At 37.9% G+C, this 23,213-nt stretch overlaps 1 non-coding gene across 1 annotated transcript; it reads right to left on the reverse strand.

Annotated features, from left to right (window-relative positions):
- Window positions 1-20,406: 20,406 nt before the first annotated feature.
- LOC148546131 (small nucleolar RNA R71) lies at window positions 20,407-20,514 on the reverse strand. Its single transcript, XR_015901298.1, has one exon. It is a non-coding gene; the product is annotated as a small nucleolar RNA R71 (small nucleolar RNA).
- Window positions 20,515-23,213: the final 2,699 nt, after the last annotated feature.

Below are 23,213 nucleotides of genomic sequence, written 5' to 3' on the forward strand. Positions count from 1 at the left end.
GAGTTGAACAGCAGAACCTTCTGTCCTGGTTCAAAGATTCTAGATGGCAGCTTTCTGTCATGCCACTTTTTTTATTTCTCTTTATAAAGCTTGGCATTTTCGAAAGCTGTGAATCTGAACTCCTCTAGCTCATTTAGCTGGAGCAATCTTTTTTCTCCTGCTAATTTGGCATCAAAGTTTAGGAATCTGGTTGCCCAGTAGGCCTTATGTTCCAGTTCCACGGGCAGGTGACATGCCTTACCATACACGAGTTGGTATGGAGAGGTCCCTATAGGGGTCTTGAATGCTGTTCTGTAAGCCCACAGAGCATCATCCAAGCTCCGTGCCCAATCCTTTCTACGGGTATTTACTGTCCGTTCCAGGATTCTCTTTAATTCTCTGTTAGAGACTTCAGCTTGCCCATTAGTTTGTGGATGATATGGAGTAGCCACCTTGTGGCGAATTCCATACCGAACCATGGCAGAGTAAAGCTGTTTATTGCAGAAGTAAGTGCCCCCATCACTGATTAGTACTCTAGGGACACCAAATCTGCTAAAGATATGTTTCTGGAGGAATTTCAGCACTGTCTTAGTATCATTGGTGGGTGTGGCAATGGCCTCAACCCATTTTGATACATAATCAACTGCCACCAGAATATAAGTGTTTGAGTATGATGGTGGGAAAGGTCCCATGAAGTCAATTCCCCATACGTCAAACAACTCAATCTCCAAGATTCCTTGTTGAGGCATGGCGTAACCATGAGGCAGATTGCCAGCTCTTTGGCAACTGTCACAGTTACGTACAAACTCTCGAGAATCTTTATAGAGTGTGGGCCAATAGAAGCCACATTGGAGGACCTTGGTGGCTGTTCGCTCACCTCCGAAATGGCCTCCATATTGTGATCCATGGCAATGCCATAGGATCCTCTGTGCTTCTTCTCTAGGCACACACCTACGGATTATTCCGTCTGCACATCTCTTAAAGAGATAGGGTTCATCCCACAAGTAGTACTTTGCATCAGTAATTAATTTCTTCTTTTGTATCCCGTTGTACTCCTTGGGTATGAACCTTGCAGCTTTATAGTTTGCAATATCGGCAAACCATGGTGTTTCCTGAATGGCAAATAAATGCTCATCCGGAAAAGTCTCAGAGATCTCAAGAGAGGGGAGGGGCGTCCCTTCTACTGGCTCTATCCGGGACAGATGATCAGCCACTTGGTTCTCTGTCCCTTTTCTGTCTCTTATTTCTATATCAGACTCTTGCAGAAGCAACACCCATCTGATGAGCCTGGGTTTTGAATCCTGCTTTGTGAGTAGATATTTAAGAGCAGCATGATCAGTATACACAATCACTTTTGATCCTACTAAGTATGATCTGAACTTGTCAATGGCGTAAACCACTGCAAGTAATTCTTTTTCTGTGGTTGTGTAATTTTTCTGAGCATCATTTAAAACGCGACTAGCATAATAAATGACATGCAGAAGCTTGTCATGCCTCTGTCCCAATACTGCACCAATGGCGTGATCACTGGCATCACACATTAGCTCAAATGGTAACGTCCAGCATGGTGTAGAGATGACTGGTGTTGTGACCAGCTTAGCTTTCAGCGTTTCAAACGCCTGCAGGCACTCTGTGTCAAACACAAATGGCGTGTCAGCAGCTAGCAGATTGCTCAGAGGTTTTGCGATTTTTGAAAAATTCTTTATAAACCTCCTATAGAATCCTGCATGCCCCAGAAAGCTTCTGATTGCCTTAACATTGGCAGGTGGTGGTAATTTTTCAATTACCTCTATTTTTGCTTGATCTACCTCTATTCCCTTATTTGAGATTTTATGCCCAAGGACAATCCCCTCAGTCACCATGAAGTGACATTTTTCCCAGTTTAAAACTAGGTTGGTCTCTTGGCATCTTTTCAGAACAAGTTTCAGGTGATCAAGACAGGAGCTGAATGAGTCTCCATATACTGAGAAGTCATCCATGAAGACTTCCAGAAATTTTTCCACCATATCAGAGAAAATAGAGAGCATGCATCTCTGGAAGGTTGCAGGCGCATTACATAGCCCAAATGGCATCCTTCTATAAGCAAACACTCCAGATGGACATGTGAATGCTGTTTTCTTTTGATCATGGGATCTACTGCAATCTGGTTATAGCCTGAGTAGCCATCCAAAAAGCAGTAATAATCATGACCTGCTAGTCTTTCTAGCATCTGGTCTATGAATGGTAAAGGAAAATGATCCTTTCTAGTGGCTGTATTGAGCCTTCTGTAGTCAATACACATGCGCCACCCTGTAACTGTTCTTGTAGGAACCAGTTCATTTTTTTCATTATGAATCACTGTCATGCCTCCCTTTTTTGGGACGACTTGGACAGGACTCACCCAGGGGCTATCAGAAATAGGATAAATAATCCCAGCCTCTAGTAATTTGGTGACCTCTTTCTGCACCACTTCTTTCATGGCTGGATTTAGCCGCCTCTGTGGTTGAACCACTGGTTTGGCATTATCCTCCAATAAGATTTTGTGCATGCATCTAGCTGGGCTTATGCCCTTAAGATCACCTATGGACTACCCAAGAGCTGTCTTGTGTGTCCTTAGCACTTGAATAAGTGCTTCCTCTTCCTGTGAATTTAAAGCAGAGCTTATGATCACTGAAAAAGTGTCACCTTCTCCCAAAAATGCATATTTCAAGGATGGTGGTAATGGCTTGAGCTCAGGTTTAGGAGGTTTTTCCTCTTCCAGAAGAAATTTCAGAGGCTCTTTCATGTCCTCTGAGTCCTCCAAATCAGGCTGAACATCTTTAAAGATGTTTTCCAACTCTGATTCAAGACTCTCAGCCATGTTGATCTCTTCTACCAAAGAGTCAATAAGATCAACTTTCATGCAGTCTGTTGATGTGTCTGGATGCTGCATGGCTTTGACAGCGTTCAACTTGAACTCATCATCATTGACTCTCAGGGTTATTTCCCCCTGTTGGACGTCAATAAGGGATCGTCCAGTTGCTAGGAAGGGTCTTCCTAGAATGAGAGTAGCACTCTTGTGCTCCTCCATTTCCAGCACAACAAAGTCAGTGGGAAAGGCGAATGGCCCAACCCTGACAATCATGTCTTCAATCACGCCTGATGGGTATTTAGTGGAGCCATCAGCAAGTTGAAGACATATCCGGGTTGGTTTAACTTCTTCAGTTAAACCAAGCTTTCTGATAGTGGATGCAGGTATTAGGTTGATGCTTGCCCCAAGATCGCATAAAGCTGTCTTGGTACAATTATCTTCCAATATGCATGGTATCAGAAAGCTCCCGGGGTCTTTAAGCTTTTCAGGAAAGCTTTTCAGAATGACTGCACTGCATTCTTCAGTGAGGAGAACTCTTTCTGTTTCTCTCCAATCCTTCTTATGACTCAAGATCTCTTTCATGAACTTGGCATAAGAAGGTATTTGCTCAAGTGCTTCTGCAAATAGAATCATTATTTCAAGAGTCCTGAGATAATCTGCAAAGCGAGCAAATTGCTTATCCTGCTCCTCTTTCCGGAGTTTTTGAGGATAAGGTATCTTGGCTTTATATTCTTCAACCTTAGTTGCTGCAGGTTTATTGCCTACAGAAGTGGTTGAAGAAGCCTTTTTAGAGGGGTTGTTATCAGCATTTGTGTGTGTCTGATCCCTCACTGGCGATTGAGTGCCAGAGTTAGAAGCTGGAGTGAAACCAGACGCCAGCTCCTTGTCTGCTCCTGGCGTCTGAACGCCAGAACTGTGCCCATTTTGGGCGTTCAGCGCCAGGTCTTGCCCATTTTGGGCGTTCAACGCCAGATCCTTGCCCATTTCTGGCGTTGAACGCCAGTCCTGAGCATGGTCTGGGCGTTCAGCGCCAGCATTCCACCAATTTTCTGGCGTTTTAGTTCCAGAATTACTTTTCCCTGGGCTCTTACTTTCCTCAGGTGAATTTCGGGTGGTTTGCTCATTTCTTAGCTTTTTGCTGCCTTGAGGTGGGGTATTTAATGTTTTCCCACTTCTTAGTTGAACTGCTTGGCATTCTTCTGCTATTTGCCTTGACAGCTGCTGCTTTGTTTGCTTAAACTGTTCGTCCATATGTATATTAGCCATCCTTGTCTCTTGTAACCTTTCTTTGAATTCGGCTAACTACTTTGTTAGAAAGTCCAATTGCTGATTGAATTCAGCAGCTTGTTTTACAGGACTGAGTTCAGCGGTTGCTGTCTTAACCTCTTCTTTCATGGAAGAGTCATTGCTTAGGTACAGATGCTGATTCATGGCAACTGTATCAATGAGCTCTTCAGCCTCTTCAATTGTCTTTCTCATATGGATAGATCCACCAGCTGAGTAATCAAGAGACATCTGAGATCCTTCTGCAAGCCCATAATAGAAGATGTCTAACTGAACCCACTCTGAAAACATTTCAGAGGGGCATTTTCGTAGCATCTCTCTGTATCTCTCCCAGGCATCATAAAGAGATTCATTATCTCCTTGCTTGAAGCCTTGGATGTCCAGCCTTAGCTGTGTCATCCTTTTTGGAGGGAAATACTGATTCAGGAATTTTTTTGTCAGCTGTTTCCATGTCCTTATGCTGGCTTTAGGTTGGTTATTTAACCACCTCTTAGCTTGATCTTTTACAGCAAATGGAAACAGTAATAGTCTGTAGACATCCTGATCTATTTTCTTATCATGTACTGTGTCAGCAATTTGTAAAAATTGTGCCAGAAACTCTGTAGGTTCTTCTTGTGGAAGACCGAAATACTCGCAGCTTTGCTGCACCATGATAATGAGCTGAGGATTCAACTCAAAGCTACTGACTCCAATGGAGGGTATGCAGATACTACTCCCATATGAAGCAGTAGAGGGGTTAGAATATGACCCCAGAGTCCTCCTGGACTGTTCATTTCCGCTTAGGTCCATGATGGAGAAAGGGAGATGATGTAAAATAGAAGAAATATTTTTATTTATTTATTTATTTATTTATTTATTTATTAATTTATTTCGAAAATAAAATAAAAAATAAAATAAATAAAAATGAGTAAAAGATTTTCGAAAAAGTGAGGAGAGAGAAAGTGGTTAGGAGATTTTGAAAAAGATATGATGATTTTTGAAAAAGGTTTTAAATTTTGAAATAAAAATCTGAATTTTTAATGGAGAGAGAAAAACAATAAGATAACACAGGATTTAAAATTTTTAGATCTGAGGTTCCTTATTTTCGAAAATTTTGGGGGGGAAAAACACCAAGGAACACCAAACTTAAAAATTTTAAGATCAAGACACAAGGAAAACTTAAGAACACTTTGAAGATTTACAAGAACACGAGAACACAAAGGAAGAACATCAAACTTAAAATTTTTAGAAAACCAAAATAAATTTTCGAAAAACACAGAAAAATCAACAAGAAAACACCAAACTTAAAGTTTGGCACAGGATTTAATAGAAAAATTATTTTTTTTTGAAAAATATTTTAAAAAGAAAATAAGGATTCTAAGATTCTAACACAACAATAAAAACAGACTCTAAACAAAAAAAAGAGAAATTTTTCCTAATCTAAGCAACAAAATAAATCGTTAGTTGTCCAAACTCGAACAATCCCCGGCAACGGCGCCAAAAACTTGGTGCACGAATTGTGAATTACACTTTTCACAACTCGTACCACTAACCAGCAAGTGCACTGGGTCGTCCAAGTAATACCTTACGTGAGTAAGGGTCGAATCCCACGGAGATTGTTGGTTTGAAGCAATCTATGCTTACCTTGTAAATCTTAGTCAGGAAGTCAATTATGTTTATCAGTTGAATTGCGAATAAACAGGAGAGCATGAATTAAAAGTTACTTGTTATGCAGTAATGGAGAATATGTTGGAGTTTTGGAGATGCTTTGTCTTTTGAATCTCTGCTTTCCTCTGTCTTCTGATTCACGCACGCACGTCCTCCTATGGCAAGCTGTGTGTAGGTGGATCACCGTTGTCAATGGCTACCATCCATCCTTCCAGTGAAAAGATTCCAAGTGCGCTGTCACCGCACGGCTAATCATCTGCAGGTTCTCAGTCATACCGGAATAGGATCTGCTATCCTTTTGCGTCTGTCACTACGCCCAGCACTTGTGAGTTTGAAGTTTGTCACAGCCATCCAATCCCAGAATCCTACTCGGAATACCACAGACAAGGTTTAGACTTTCCGGATTCTCATGAATGCCGCCATCAGTTCTAGCTTATACCACGAAGATTCTGATTAAGGAATCTAAGAGATATTCATTCAATCGGATATAGAACGGAGGTGGTTGTCAGGCACACGTTCATGGTTTGAGGAAGGTGATGAGTGTCACGAATCATCACCTTCATCACAGTTAAGCGCGAATGAACATCTTAGATAGGAACAAGCGTGTTTGAGTGGAAAACAAAAATACTTGCATTAATTCATCGAGACACAGCAGAGCTCCTCACCCCCAACAATGGAGTTTAGAGACTCATGCCGTCAAAGAATACAAAGTTTTGATCCAAAATGTCATGAGATACAAAATAAGTCTCTAAAAGTTGTTCAAATACTAAACTAGTAGCCTAGGTTTACAACAAATGAGTAAACTATGATGGATGATGCAGAGATCCACTTCTGGGGCCCACTTGGTGTGTGTTGGGGCTGAGAATTAAGCAATCCACGTGCAGAGGCCATTTGTGGAGTTGAACGCCAGTTTTTGTGCCAGTTTGGGCGTTCAACTCCAGCTTTTGATCCTTTTCTGGCGCTGGACGCCAGAATTGGGCAGAGAACTGGCGTTGAACGCCAGTTTACGTCATCTATCCTTGTGAAAAGTATGGACTATTATATATTTCTGGAAAGCCCTGGATGTCTACTTTCCAACGCAATTGGAAGCATGCCATTTCGAGTTCTGTAGCTCCAGAAAATCCACTTTGAGTGCAGGGAGGTCAGAATCCAACAGCATCAGCAGTCCTTTTTCAGCCTAAATCAGATTTTTGCTCAGCTCCTTCAATTTCAGCCAGAAAAATACCTGAAATTAAAGAAAAATACACAACTCATAGTAAAGTCCAGAAATATAATTTTTTCCTAAAAACTAATGAAAATAGACTAAAAACTAACTAAAACATACTCAAAACTATATGAAATTAACTCCAAAAAGCGTATAAAATATCCGCTCATCAATGTACTTATAATGAGAAAAAAAAGGGGAATTAAAGGCTCAAAAAGTGGTTTACAAAGATAGATGCAGGGGTTGGCCATATGGGTTAGTGAGCTATACAAAGATGGCCTCAATCATACTAAATACAATCCAAAACAACAAATATAGGACATATAGACTAAAGCAAATCTAAGATCACAATCATAAAAGGAGTTTATCACACAAGAACAAAAATTGTGGTTGAAAATGTGCAACCACACAATTAAAGCTCAAATCTCACTTGGTATTTGTTCAAGCTCTTTTCTATGTTTCATAAAAAGATACTTCAAGCAAGTTCAAAAACAAGTTTCAAATCTAATCAATGGAATGCCCTAAAAAGGGATTTCTTGAAAATTCTTTGTTGTTTTACCAAAACTTATTTACTATATGTATGTATGTATGTATGTTGTGATGGATGCAATTTCAAAATCTTTCATAGTTCTATTCCTAATTTTCAACAAACAAAAATTAACATGAACAATTAGGACAAAATTGAACTAGGTGCTATACTATTCACATCATCCAATCACTACTTTTATCTATAAAATATATACTAAGAAAAAGATGCAAAAATGCAACATGCAATAGCTAGAAATAAACTATGAGATATACCAAAAGAAAATGCAATGCAACAGTAAAAAACACTCCAAATATATACAAGAAGCCTACTAAAAGAAATAAAAATAAAGTGCAAAGTATTTGGAAAAAGAAAGTTTACACCCCAAAATGACGAGTCCTCCTCCACACTTAAGTGTTGCACAGTCCTCCGTGCACGAACACAATCCAAGGGGGAATGTCTGACGTGGCAGAAATTGGCGAGTTAAGAAATTATTATAAGAGATACGTTGCAAGCAGGGACGGATCCACATGAGTGGGTGTGGGGGCAAGCGCCCCCACTACAATTTGGAATTTTATTGAGTAGTATATAATAATAATATTTATTTGCCCCCATTAAATTATTAAATTTGACCCACAATAATTTTTTATTCAACTTTCGACACTTGATAGTCAATTTGAAAACTTCATATTAGATGTCAATTATAATGATCAATTTTTAAATTTAAATAAAATTGGTGTTCTTTCTTAGAGATCGACTCGAAAGAATATTATTTATCCATTTGTGTTTCTTCTTTTAAAATTAACTTTAGTTTTTTTCATAATAACTACACTAATTGAATGAACTTTTTTAACTATGAATATCATCAAGAGCTAATTTGTATGAAAGTTGAGTTTTAAATGATTGTTAATACAAAAAAAGGACATTTTAATTATATTATTAAGGTTTCAAAATATGAAATATAAAAAATTAAATTTTAAATTATATGTTATTATTTAAATTACTATTTTAGTATTTTAATTTGTAATTAGATATTTTGAAACCTAATCATATTTCACAATAACAAAATATAATTATAAGAACAATTATGCTACGTATACATAAAATAATCACTTGTACAGAATAAATCTTAAAATATAAATTTTGAAATACAAAATATATATTAAAAATAATTTAAATAATATATGTATTTATACACAAATTTATAATAGATAATTTGATAGCTAATTTTTTTATGGAATAAATTATCATTTGTATCCATGAAAGATGCAAAACAAATGTATCCATATAAGAATAAAACGACAATTATACCCACGAAAGATAGCTTCCGTGTGCCAAGAATACCCTAACGGACCAATTGTGTAACCAACGTTTGGGTACTCTTGGCACACGGAAGCCATCTTCTGTGGTTATAATTGTTGTTTTATTCTTATATAGGTACATTTGTCAGCATCTATATCTTTTATAGGTACAAATGGTAATTTATTCTTTTTTATGTAAACATAATATTTTTATTATAAAAATTATTATAATGTTATATATATTTTGCCCCCACTATCAAAATTTTCTGGATCCGTCACTGGTTGCAAGTACAGTTCTTAACCAACCGAAAATCCGCTTATCAATTTAGAAGGAGTTGTCATAAAATTAGAATTAAAATACTGGGAGTATGAATCCCAGGTCATCTCCCAACGAGTTGAAGAAAGGTGTACTATTTTATTAATCAGATGTTTTCTAAAATGGTTTGAATTGATAAATAGGAAATTAAATCGGAGAATTTATGTAATTTAAATAAAAACCTTGACCGGGAGTAGATTAGTTGGAAGCGCTATCCTTGATGGAGTTCTCCCAAGATCAAAATGATAATTGAAGGTTGTTCTGCTTAGTTATCCTTTACTAGGTAGAGGAAAGTCAAGCAAGTTGGAAGGCAATTTCTATTCACAAGTCCTAATCCTCTCCCTTGGGAAGGACTAGTGTCAGTGACTAGAGGGCGATCCAACAATAAACCCAATTACAATTTTTCTCTTGAGTGTTCCAACTCAAGGTTCTCTTTTCAATCATCTCCCAATCAAGTTATGGAACTACTCGCTCATTATGAATGTAAATTTTACGAAATAAGGAAGAGAAATAAAGAGAGACATGATAAATAATAATAATCAAAGAAACCAATTAAAAATAAAAATAATTCTTGTATTAATAAATTCTAAAAATAATCCAATAGTAACTCTGAATAAATTAAGGACATGGAAGAGTAAGTGACAAGTAAGAAAACAAACTAGAATGACGAAGTCTTGGTGGAGGTAATAACTCTTCTCAATATCCCAATCCAAAAAGCAATAAAAACAAAATCCTAAGAACTATGAATGTGTAGAGAGAAAACCTAGAGGAGGAGTAAAGTTAGATCTCCAACTAAAATTATGTGGAATGAATGTTGTCTTTTTTGTCTCTGTATGTTCCCTGGCTCTAATCTGCTTTTCTGGGCCAAAAACTGGGTCAAAACAGGGCCCAAAATCGCCCCCAGCGAATTCTGCAGATTCTGCAAATCGCGCATGTCACGCGATTGCGTCATCCAGGCGTTCGCGTCATCTAGCATTTTGCCTTGCCATGCGTGCGTGTCGTCCACGCATTCGCGTCACTTGTGCAGTTTCCAATCCATGCGTTCACGTCAGGCATGCGAGCGCATCACTGCAATTTCCTCCATTTCGCGCGGTCGCGTGAGCCATGCGTCCGAGTCATCTCTCGCTGGTCATCTCCTCAATTTCTTGTGTTCCTTCCATTTTTGCAAGCTTCCTTTCTAATCTCCAAGTCATTCATGCCCTATAAAGCCTGGAACACTTAACACACAGATCACGGCATCGAATGGAATAAATTAGAATTAAAATACATAATTAAAAGTCTCTAGGAAGCAAGTTTTCAATCATGGAGTAATTTTGGGAAGGAATTGTAAACACATGCTAAATTAATGAATAAGTGGGTAAATATTCGATAAAACTACACAATTAAACGCAATATAAACCATAAAATAATGGTTTATCAACCTCCCCACACTTAGACATTAGCATGTCCTCATGCTTAGTTGAAGGAGATAAAATAAATGAGCAGGAACATGTAAAACTCATGCAATGCAATGCAACCTATACAATGAATGCAAATATATGATTCTTGTCCACTTGATTACAAGCAAATAAGCTCTTCAAAACAATCACAAATCAAATTCCACTAATTCAATTTTTATACAGTAAGAAAGGATAAAAATGCAAGAAGGTAGCTCATGAAAGCAGAAAACATAGAATTTAAGCATTGAACTTTCACTGATGATGTATGTGCACTCTAGTCTCTCTAGTGTATAGGGTAATCACTCTATCCTTCTCTAATCATGCTTTCTAATTTTTGTTCTTCTCCTAACCAATCAACAACATTTAATATACCAATGCAAACATCATGAGGTCTTTTCAAGGTTGTAATGGGGCCAAGGTAAGGGTAAGGGTACATATATGGCTAAGTAAGCTTATAAATTGAGTCTTTAATTAACCCAAGCTTTCACCTAACACACATATATTTTCTTTATAACTTAAATTTCACACCTAGCTACCCAAAATTTTTCCTTTCATATTCCATACTCATGTATCAACTTTTATTTTAATTTTATCATATATGCATTGATCCTTGAATTTTTAACTTAGCATTGGGGTAATTTTGTCCCCTTATTTATTTATTGAATATTTTTGGATTTTTTTTAAATAAACATAACTTATTAATGCACATAGATTTTTAATTTTTCTTTTACAGTTTCACATGAGTAGGTACCCAAATTCCCATTATATTATCATGATACATTCCCTTATTATCTTTTGTTCCCACAATCTTCCCATACTCAATTAACACACAATTCTATCTCAAGCTAACCAAAGATTCAATTGGAATATATAATTATTTTTCCGCTTAAGGCTAGTAATGTGGTAAAATAAAGAACAAATGGGATTTAAAGGCTCAAAGTGGCTAACAAAGGTAACTTAAGGGGTAGGCTTAATTTGGATAAGTGAGCTTGAAGAGAGGAACTTTTGCGTGGTCTAGAATTCAGAATAAATTCCCGTTGTAAGTATAGCTTCTAAACCAACAAAAGTTCTTTCTTACAAACATTTTGGTTGTCACAAGTAACAAACCCCTTAAAAATTGATAACCGAAGTATTTAACCTTGGGTCGTCTTCTCAAGGAACTGCAGGGAGTTATGTTCTTATTATTGGTTATGAGTTTTGTAAATTGGGGGTTTTGAGAGTAAAGAACAAGTAATTTAAATGACAAGTAAAATAAATAAATAACTATAAAATAAACTTTTGGCAAGGCATGAAAATTCGAAAGTCCTATCCCAGTTATTCTTATGAGAATTGAAGTTAATCCCACTTAGTTAACCCTTACGAAAGTAAGAGAAAGTTAAGTGAACTAATTATTTAGATTTTCCAAGTCCTAGCCAACTCCTAAGGAAAGACTAGAGTTAGTGGAATTCAATTCAATTAGCAAACATAACAATCAATCACGATAAGTTTAATAACTCAAGAATTTCCAGTTAATCAATTAAAGCCAAGGATATGAAAAGGTAAATAAGAATTATAAATCTGAAATACCTCAATTGCATTAATAAGAGAAAATCAATCTAAACATGAAGAGTTCACAAGCCAATTTGGCAACATAAGTAATTAAATGAGAGCGTTAAAGTATTTGAAAGTAAAAGAGAAATATAAAGTAAAAGGAATATTGAACCTGATAAAGAGTTGAAATACTAAATTGAAATAATAAGAAATCCTAATCCTAAAACCTAAGAGAGAGGAGAGAACCTCTCCCTCTAAAAACTACATCTAAATAATGAAAAGTGAATAATTCGAGAGCTCCTCTGAATGGATGCATTCCCCCACTTTATAACCTCTAATCTGTGTTTTCTGGGCTTGGATCTGGGCCAAAAAGGGCTTCAGAAATTGCTGGTAGCATTTTCTGCTTTTTCTGCACGTGGCGTCTGTCACGCGTCCGCTTGGGTCACGCGGTCGCGTCATCTGGGAGTTTTCCTTGTCATGCGTTCGCTTCGGTCACGCGTATGCGTCATCTGCGTTCTGCTCAAGGCACGCGTCCGCGTCAGTCACGCGTTCGCGTCGCTGCCTTTTCGTGCTGGGCATGCGGCCGCGTCATCCATGCGTTCGTGTCACTGCCAGTTTCTTCAAAAACTCCATTTTGTGCTTTCCTTCCATTTTTGTATGTTTCCTTTCCATCCTTTAAGTCATTCTTGCCTTAGGGGATCTGAAACTACTTAACACACAAATCACGGCATCGAATGATAATAAAAGGTAATTAAAATAATTATTTTTAAAGCATAGGAAACATGTTTTTCACATATATCACATAATAGGGAAGGAAAAGTAAAACCATGCAATTTACATGAATAAGTGAGTGAAGGATTGAATAAATCACCTAAATTGAGCACAAAATACATCATAAAATATGGGTTTATCAACCTCCCCACACTTAAATAATAGCATGTCCTCATGCTAAATCCAAGATGAAAAATAAGGTAAGGTGGTGGAATTTCATGCAATGCAATCTACTCTAAATGCAACTACCTAAATGAGTCATGCAATTCTAGTTATTATTCACTTGTATATAAAGCTTACATGTAGTCAAATTAATTCATATCCTCAAGGAATCATATATGCATAGCCAGACCCAAGATAATGTTAAAGCACCTTTACAATTGAGATGGGTAAAAGTATTTCACAAACTTGCAAGACAATTAACAGTTAAGAAGAAATATATGGTGATGAGCTATTGAACCCTCACTGGATTTTGTGTTTACTCTCTAGTCACTCAGTGTTTATTGGGTTAATCACTCTATTCTTTTCCTATCCTTACTTTCTATAACTTTGTTCTTCATCTAACCAATCAACAATTATAGAATACAAACATACAAAAATCATGAGGTCTTATTCAAGGTTGTAATGGGGCCAAGGTAAAGGTAAGGGTATATGTATAAGGCTAAGTGAGCTAATAAGTGAATCCTTGATTAGTCTAAGATCTCACCTAACATACACACTTTATATAATTTTAAGGTCCCTTTGCCTATTTACCCAAAATTTCCCACTTTATTTTGCAAACTCATGCATTAAGTTTTAATTTTGTCCCATGTGCATTGATTCTTTTTATTTTGTAATTGGGGGAATTTTTGTATCCTCTTTTATTTAAATACTAAAAAATTATATATTATTATTATTTTTTTTGAATCATAAATGCACAAGGTAATTCAATTTGAGCATGCTTTCCAAATTTTTTATTTTTAAACATCTTTATTCTTTTTAACTTTCTACCTTGTTTCTATCATCCATGTTCCCATAAAGTTCCCCACACTTAAACAATACACAATTTCTATCTTAAGCTAATCAAAGATTCAACTTGGGATTTTTTTTTATTTTGTTTTTCTACTTAAGGCTAGTAATGTGGTTATAGAACAAGAGGGGATTTAAAAAGCTCAAGGGGGTTAACAAGGGTGATGTGAAAAGGTAGGCTAATTTGGGATAAGTGAGGAAAAATTCAAATGATGGCCTCAATAATCTCTTAGTATGTATCTATATTCTATAATTGGACATATAGATTAAAACAAAGTAAAGAACATCAGAATAAAAAAAGAAGGGCAAAACACACAGGAATGAAATTTATGGTTTGAATGTAACCATGCAATTAAGCTGAAAACTCACAGGCTGTGTGTTCTCCAGCTCAACAATCATATATCAGTTATACATATCATGCAAGTAAAAATTAAGAGTTCCCATTATTCTCAATGTAAATATTAGGGTGGCCCTTAAACTTTTAGTGTTGTTCCTTGATGAAATGTTGTTAACTAACTAACATGTAATGCTATATATACAAGGTGTGTGGATTGTTTTAATTTATTGAAGTCTCTAGTTTACTTCCTTTTTATTTTCAGTTTAAACCAAACTATCATATGCTAAAAGGGTAAACTATACTAATTAATTCACATATTCTATAATTAATAAGTTTAGAATTGCAAACTAAACTAAATGGCTAAGATAAGAACTAAAGTGCAAAATGCGGAAATAAAATAAAATATAGAAAAAGAACAATGTATAAGTAATGAAAAATAAAAATAAAAATAAAGATACAGGAAAATAACAAAATAAGATAAAAGGGTATGTAGTAGTTCACCAAAAAGATACGCCAGAGATGGCGACCTCCCCACACTTAAAATAAAGCATCGTTCTCGATGCTCACTCAAGCTGGGTGTGAAGGAGTGTCATCACTGGAAGGATGGGCTGCTAGAGTCTCTGAAGTGGCTTGAGGATCTACAGACTGGATGAGGGTAGGAGGATCTGTCTGCTGCAGTGGAGGCTCTGACTGTAGAGGAATCTCTGGATCGGCGGCCTGAATCTGATGTGGCTCCTCATGCTGTGGTGCCGCCTGCTCTAGTCCTGCCTGTGCAGCCTGGGTATGTGTCTCCTCCTCATGATCGCTCGCCTCCACCTCAGATGTATCAGAAGGGGTGTCAGACTCGGAGAGGATGTCGCTGCCAGATCGGATCATCAACTTTAGGTGCTCATAGCGTCGCTTGTTGCGACGCTCCATGCGATCTAAGCGGGTGAAGAGTCAATGCACTAAATGATAAATAGGCTCAGGAGCAGGTGGAGGTGCAGTAGGTGGGGCTGGTGCTGCAGTGGATGAAGAAGGGGCAGCCGAAGATGTGGCTGTCTCACCAGAAGTGGTAAGAAATGGAGGTCTATGGCCTAAAGCCAGAAATTTCCTGCTGTGAGGAATGATCTTCTTGCAGCCTGCAGCAGGTGGCTTCTCATCAGCAAGCTCCTAAGGCACGTCAACTCGACGGCCTAGCTGGGTGACCAGATAAGGGAAGGGAAGAGTGCCTCTGACATGGACCCTGGCCATATAGTGCCAGATGAATCGTGGCAGATACATGTCCTTACCCTCCAGCACATACCAGAGAAGGGTGATCATAGTAGCAGGTAGCTCCGTCTCGTGAGTGCTCGGCATAACAAAGTTGCTCAGGATCTGGTGCCAGAGCCGAGCCTCATCATTCAGATACATCAGCTTGATTCCCTTAGGAATTGTTGTGTTCTTTCCCATGACCTAGGGGACAGTAGGATCAAGGGCTATCCTCTGCTTGACAGCGTCCCAGTCAAAGCGCATAAACCTCATATCCTCTTCAGCCTTTTGGTAACTGTTAGGCTGATCTGACTTAGGCTGAAGGCGGAGGATGTCCTCAATAGCTTCCTCAGTGACCAGTATTTGTTTCCCTCTGAGGTGCACTGCATCCAGGGAAGTCTTGAAATAATTGCAGTAAAACTCTCTAACCCAGGAAGCATTGACCTCTGTCAGGTTTCTCTCCAAGAAGAACCAGCCTCTTTGTTTTATCTGATCGGAGGTGTACTGCTGTAGTTCTTCTGAAATTTTCAGAGTTCTCTCCAGGTACAGGTTTCTGGAGGTGGCAAACACTGGATACTTCAGCTCACAGTATCTGTTTGTAAATTTTACCGGATCATTGGCAGTGAGGAGCTGTTCAGCCTTCTCCTGCGGGGTAAAGTGCTTTTCCCGCCAGGAGTCATCATGCATAATATCCAGGATAGATATAGAGGATTCACCTTTTTTCCTTTTACCAGTGGTTGCCTTGCCTTTTCCTTTTGTTTGAGGGTCAGACATCCTGAAAAGTAGAAATTCCAGGATATAAATGAAGAACAGAGCAGGAAAACAAGTAGGCAAATAGAATAATGGCAATATAAGCACATAGTGGCAAAAGAGCAGTAAACTTATGAAATGAGTTAAGTAAATGTGCATTATGGATTGTATTTGAGTTAGACATCTGAGAAGAAAAATCACAATCCAAAATGTAATATAAATAGAATTCATGTTAATTAGGAAAAACCATAATCATGCCTTGAGTTAAAAAGTTAAAGTAAATAGTTAAAAACCAAAAACAAAAATTTGAAAGTTAGATTAGTTAGGATTTAGAAAGAGGTTAGAAAGTGGAAATCAATGAGTGAGTAAAAAGAAAGTCAGAGTAAGTGGCATGATGATCGGTTTCTAAGTAACAAGAATTTCACAATTATAAGCAACAGTCAACTCATATTCAAGCAAGGAAATTAGGTTGATGATGATTCATATAGATATGTAAATAGAAAAAATTGAAATCGAATCATCAAAAGTGCAATTTATTAACCAGGAGATCGAAAAGAATAAGAATGCTAGCCCGTGCATTCAAGAATTGGTTTGGTAAAAGCTAAGTAATGGAAAGTTCAAAATTGCCAAAACCAATGCATGAAAAAGAAGGAAACAATTTGCAGAAAATTGGGCAGCATTTCGGCTAAAATTGGATGTTCCTGGGTAATAAACAGCAAGTAGAATAGTTCATATAAGGTAAAATAAGACTGCTGATGAGCGGATAATTTATACGCTTTTTGGCATTGTTTTTAGTATGTTTTTAGTAGGATCTAGTTACTTTTAGGGATGTTTTTATTAGTTTTTATGTTAAATTCACATTTTTGGACTTTACTATGAGTTTGTGTGTTTTTCTGTGATTTCAGGTATTTTCTGGCTGAAATTGAGGGACTTGAGCAAAAATCAGATTCAGAGGTTGAAGAAGGACTGCTGATGCTGTTGGATTCTGACCTCCCTGCACTCAAAGTGGATTTTCTGAAGCTACAGAACTCCAAATGGCGCGCTCTCAATGGCGTTGGAAAGTAGACATCCAGGGCTTTCTAGCAAAATATAATAGTCCATACTTTGCCCGAGTTTAGACGATGCAAAAGGGCATTGGACGCCAGTTCTACGCTGTAGTCTGGAGTTAAACGCCAGAAACACGTCACGAACCAGAGTTGAACGCCAAAAACACGTTACAACTTGGCGTTCAACTCCAAAAGAAGCCTCTGCACGTGTAAACTTCAAGCTCAGCCCAAGCACACACCAAGTGGGCCCCGGAAGTGGATTTATGCATCAATTACTTACTTCTGTAAACCCTAGTAACTAGTTTAGTATAAATAGGACTTTTTACTATTGTATTAGACATCTTAGGACGTCTAGTTCTTAGATCATGGGGGCTGGCCATTCAGCCATGCCGGAACCTTTCACTTATGTATTTTTCAACGGTAGAGTTTCTGCACTCCATAGATTAAGGTGTGGAGCTCTGCTGTTCCTCATGATTTAATGCAAAGTACTACTGTTTTATATTCAATTCAACTTATCCCGCTTCTAAGATATCCATTCGCACCCAAGAACATGATGAATGTGATGATTATGTGACACTCATCATCATTCTCACTTATGAACGCGTGCTTGAAAAACACTTCCGTTCTACATGCAAACAAGCTAGAATGAGTATCTCTTAGATATCTAATACAGAGGACCGAGTCCGAGATATTAGAATCTTCGTGGTATAAGTTAGAACCCATGGATGGTCATTCCTGAGATTCGGAAAGTCTAAACCTTGTCTGTGGTATTCCGAGTAGGATCTGGGAAGGGATGGCTGTGACGAACTTCAAACTCGCGAGTGCTGGGCGTAGTGACAGACGCAAAAGGAGGGTGAATCCTATTCCAGTATGATCGAGAACCTCCAGATGATTAGCCGTGCCGTGACAGAGCATTTGGACCTTTTTCACAGAGAGGATGGGATGTAGCCATTGACAACGGTGATGCCCTATATAAAGCTTGCCTTGGAAAGGAGTAGGAAGATTGGATGAAGATAGCAGGAAAGCAGAGGTTCAGAGGAACGAAAGCATCTCTATACGCTTATCTGAAATTCTCACCAATGATTTACATAAGTAGTTCTATCTTTATTTTCTGTTTATTTATTATTATTATTCGAAAACTCCATAACCATTTGATATCCGCCTGACTGAGATTTACAAGATGACCATTGCTTGCTTCATACCAACAATCTCCGTGGGATCGACCCTTACTCATGTAAGGTTTTGTTACTTGGACGACCCAGTGCACTTGCTGGTTAGTTGTATCGAAGTTGTGACAAATTATGAATTAAGATTAGAACACCAAGTTTTTGGAGCCATTACCAGGGAGAGAACAAACAACAAATTTTACAACCTCAGAGTAACAATTTCGCATACCAAGTTTTTGGCGCCGTTGCCGGGGATTGTTCGAGTTTGGACAACTGACAGTTCATCTTGTTACTCAGATTAGGTAATTTTCTTTTTCGTTTTATTTTCAAAAAAAAACTATTTGTTTTCGAAAATCTTTCAAAAAATTTTCTTTTCCCTTTGTTTTCGAAAATTATTTTAAAATTTTTAAGAATGAATTCTAAAGTTTCAAAATGGTATGCTGAAGTTTGGCTGGCCATCAAGCTTTAGACTAACCTGGTATGATTCCTGGAATCTTGATTGAGGACTATGAATTCATTGCTTCCTTTTCCCTATATGTTTACAAAAAAAAATTTTAAAAATCATAAAAATAAAAAATATTCTTGTGTTTCTTGTTTGAGTCTTGAGTCAATTTTAAGTTTAGTGTCAATTGTATGTTTTAAAGTTTGCATAAAAATTTTCGAAAAATTCATGCATTCATAGTGTTCTCCATGATCTTCAAGTTGTTCTTGGTAAGTCTTCTTGTTTGATCTTGATGTTTCCTTGTTTTGTATCTTTTGTTGTTTTTCATGTGCATTTTTGCATTCATGGTGTCTAAGCATTAAAGATTTCTAAGATTTGTTACTTGCTTGTTAAGAAAGATTCAAACTTTAAGTTCTAGAATCATATCTTGTGATTTCTTGTGAATCAAGTCATTAATTGTGATTTTAAAAATCAAATCTTTTTCAAAACTAATTTCAATCATATCTTTTCAAAAATATCTTTTTATCTTATCTTTTTCAAAATTATATCTTTTTAATCATACCTTTTCATATCATATCTTTTTCAAATATCTTTTCTAACTTCTTATCTTCTTATCTTTTGAAAATTGATTTTCAAAATTTGTTTCAACTAACTAATTAACTTTTTGTTTGTTTCTTATCTCTTTCAAAACTACCTAACTAACTATCCCTCTCTAATTTTCGAAAATATCTCCCTCTTTTTCAAAAAAATTCTTTTTAGTTAATTAATTGTTTACATTTTAATTTTAATTTTAATTCTCCTTTAATTTTCGAAAATTATCAACTTCTTTTCAAAAATTAATTTTCGAAATTTCCTCTCCCTCATCTCCTTTTATTTATTTAATTCATTCACTAACACATCTCCTCATCTCAAATTACCGCTCCTATCCTCACCCTTGTGTTTAGATTATCCATCCTTCTCCACTTCTATTCCCTTTCTCCTTCTACTAACAACAAGGAACCTCTTTACTGTGACATAGAGGAAAAAAGAAAAAGGCATTCTTATTATGAGCAGGAACAAAGAAAAAGAAAAAGAAAAAGAAAAAGGCATTCTTGTTGAAGTTGATCCAGAACCTGAAAGGACTCTGAAGAGGAAACTAAGAGAAGCTAAATTACAACAATCCAGAGACAACCTTATTGAAAAATTCGAACAAAAAAAGGAGATGGCAGCCGAACCTAACAACAATAATGCAAGGAGGATGCTTGGTGACTTTACTGCACCTAATTCCAATTTACATGGAAGAAGCATCTCCATCCCTACCATTGGAGCAAACAATTTTGAGCTTAAACCTGAATTAGTTTCTCTGATGCAACAAAACTGCAAGTTTCATGGACTTCCATCTGAAGATCCCTTTCAGTTCTTAACTAAATTCTTGCAGATCTGTGATACTGTTAAGACTAATAGAGTAGATCTTGAAGTCTACAGGCTCATGCTTTTCCCTTTTGCTGTGAGAGACAGAGCTAGAATATGGTTGGATTCTCAACCTAAAGATAGCCTGAACTCTTGGGATAAGCTGGTCACGGCTTTCTTAGCCAAGTTCTTTCCTCCTCAAAAGCTAAGTAAGCTTAGAGTGGATGTTCAAACCTTCAGACAGAAAGAAGGTGAATCCCTCTATGAAGCTTGGGAGAGATATAAGCAACTGACCAAAAATTGTCCCTCTGACATGCTTTCAGAATGGACCATCCTGGATATATTCTATGATGGTCTGTCTAAATTAGCTAAGATGTCATTGGATACTTCTGCAGGTGGATCCATTCACCTAAAGAAAACGCCTGCAGAAGCTCAAGAACTTATTGACATGGTTGCTAACAACCAGTTTATGTACACTTCTGAGAGGAATCCTGTGAGTAATGGGACGCCTCAGAAGAAGGGAGTTCTTGAAATTGATACTCTGAATGCCATATTGCCTCAGAATAAAATATTGACTTAGCAAGTCAATATGATTTTTCAGAGTCTGAATGGAATGCAAACTGCATCCAACAGTACTCAAGAGGCATCTTCTGAAGAAGAAGCTTATGATCCTGAAAACCCTGCAATAGCAGAGGTGAATTACATGGGTGAACCCTATGGAAACACTTATAATCCCTCATGGAGAAATCACCCAAATCTCTCATGGAAGAATCAACAAAAGCCTCAACAAGGCTTTAATAATGGTGGAAGAAACAGGTTTAGCAATAGCAAGCCTTTTCCATCATCCACTCAGCAACAGACAGAGAACTCTGAACAAAATACCTCTAATTTAGCAAACTTAGTCTCTGATCTATCTAAGGCCACTCTGAGTTTCATGAATGAAACAAGGTCCTCCATTAGACATTTGGAGGCACAAGTGGGCCAGTTGAGTAAGAAGATCATTGAAACCCCTCCTAGTGCTCTCCCAAGCAATACAGAAGAAAATCCAAAAGGAGAGTGCAAGGCCATTGATATAACCATCATGGCCGAATCCAAGGAGGAAGGGGAGGACGTGAATCCCAAGGAGAAAGACCTCCTGGGACGTCCAGTGATCAACAAGGAGTTTCCCTTTGAGGAACCAAAGGAATCTGAGGCTCATTTAGAGACCATAGAGATTCCATTGAACCTCCTTATGCCATTCATGAGCTCTTATGAGTATTCCTCTTCTGAAGAGAATGAGGATGTTACTGAAGAGCAAGTTGCCAAGTTTCTTGGTGCAATCATGAAGCTGAATGCCAATTTATTTGGTAATGAGACTTGGGGAGATGAACCTCCCCTGTTCACCAATGAACTAAATGCATTGGATCAACTGAGATTGCCTCAGAAGAAACAGAATCCTGGAAAGTTCCTAATACCTTGTACCATAGGCACCATGACCTTTGAGAAGGCTCTATGTGACCTTGGGTCAGGAATAAACCTCATGCCACTCTCTGTAATGGAGAAACTGGGAATCTTTGAGGTGCAAGCTGCTAGAATCTCATTAGAGTTGGCAAACAATTCAAGAAAAGAGGCTTATGGTCAGGTAGAGGACGTGTTAGTAAAGGTTGAAGGCCTTTACATCACTGCTGATTTCATAATCCTGGACACTGGGAAGGAAGAGGATGAATCCATCATCCTTGGAAGACCCTTCCTAGCCACAGCAAGAGCTGTGATTGATGTGGACAGAGGAGAATTGATCCTTCAACTAAATAAGGACAACCTTGTATTTAAAACTCAAGGATCTATCTCTGTAACCATGGAGAAGAAGCATGAAAAGCTTCTCTCACTGCAGAGTCAACCAGAGCCCCCACAGTCAAACTCTAAGTTTGGTGTTGGGAGGCCACAACCAAACTCTAAGTTTGGTGTTGAACTCCCATATCCAAACTCTAAGTTTGGTGTTGGGAAGTCTCAACAATGCTCTGAACATCTGTGAGGCTCCATGAGAGCTCACTGTCAAGCTATTGACATTAAAGAAGCGCTTGTTGGGAGGCAACCCAATTTTTATTTATCTAATTTTATTTTCATTCTTATTTTTCTTTCATGTTTTATTAGGTTCATGATCATGTGGAGTCACAAAATAAATAGAAAAATAAAAAATGGAATAAAAAACAGCAGAAGAAAAATCACACCCTGGAGGAAGGGCTTACTGGCGTTTAAACGCCAATAAGGAGCATCTGGCTAGCATTCAACGCCATAACAGAGCATGGATCTGGCGTTGAACGCCAGAAACAAGCAGCATCCTGGCGTTCAGATGCCAGGAATGCACACGGAGGAAAGCTGGCGCTGAACGCCAGAAACAAGCATAGAACTGGCGTTCAACGCCGGAAACATGCTGCATCTGGGCGTTGAACGCCCAGAACAAGCATCAATTCGGCGTTTAAACGCCAGAATTGCATGCAAAGGCATTTTACATGCCTCAATGGTGCAGGGATGTAAATCCTTGACACCTTAGGACCTGTGAACCCCACAGGATCATCTCAGTATCTGTGGACCCCACAGGATCCCAACCTACCTCCACTCATCCTCTCCCCTCTTCTCATTCATCCTCTCTTCCTAATAAACACCTTTCCCCAAAACCCTTCACCAATCACCTTAGTCTCTCTCTTCCCTATTACCCATTCACCACTCACATCCATCCACTCTTCCCCATAAACCCACCTTATAAACCCCACCTACCTTCAAAATTCAAAATCACTTTCCCACCCAAACCCACCCCATATGGCCGAACTTTAACCCCTCTCCCTCCACTATATAAACCTCTCCATTCTTCTTCATTCTCACACAACACAACCCTCTCATCCCCTTCTTGGCCGAAACACAACCCTTTCTCCCTCTCTTTCATATCTTCTTCTTCTTCTTCTTCTTTTCTTTCTTCTCTTGCTCGAGGGCGAGCAATATTCTAAGTTTGGTGTGGTAAAAGCATAAGCTTTTTGTTTTTCC

Source organism: Arachis ipaensis, chromosome B9, assembly GCF_059453495.1.
Source record: "Arachis ipaensis isolate K30076 ecotype BB chromosome B9, ASM5945349v1, whole genome shotgun sequence".
In the NCBI taxonomy this organism is placed as follows: Eukaryota; Viridiplantae; Streptophyta; class Magnoliopsida; order Fabales; family Fabaceae; genus Arachis; species Arachis ipaensis.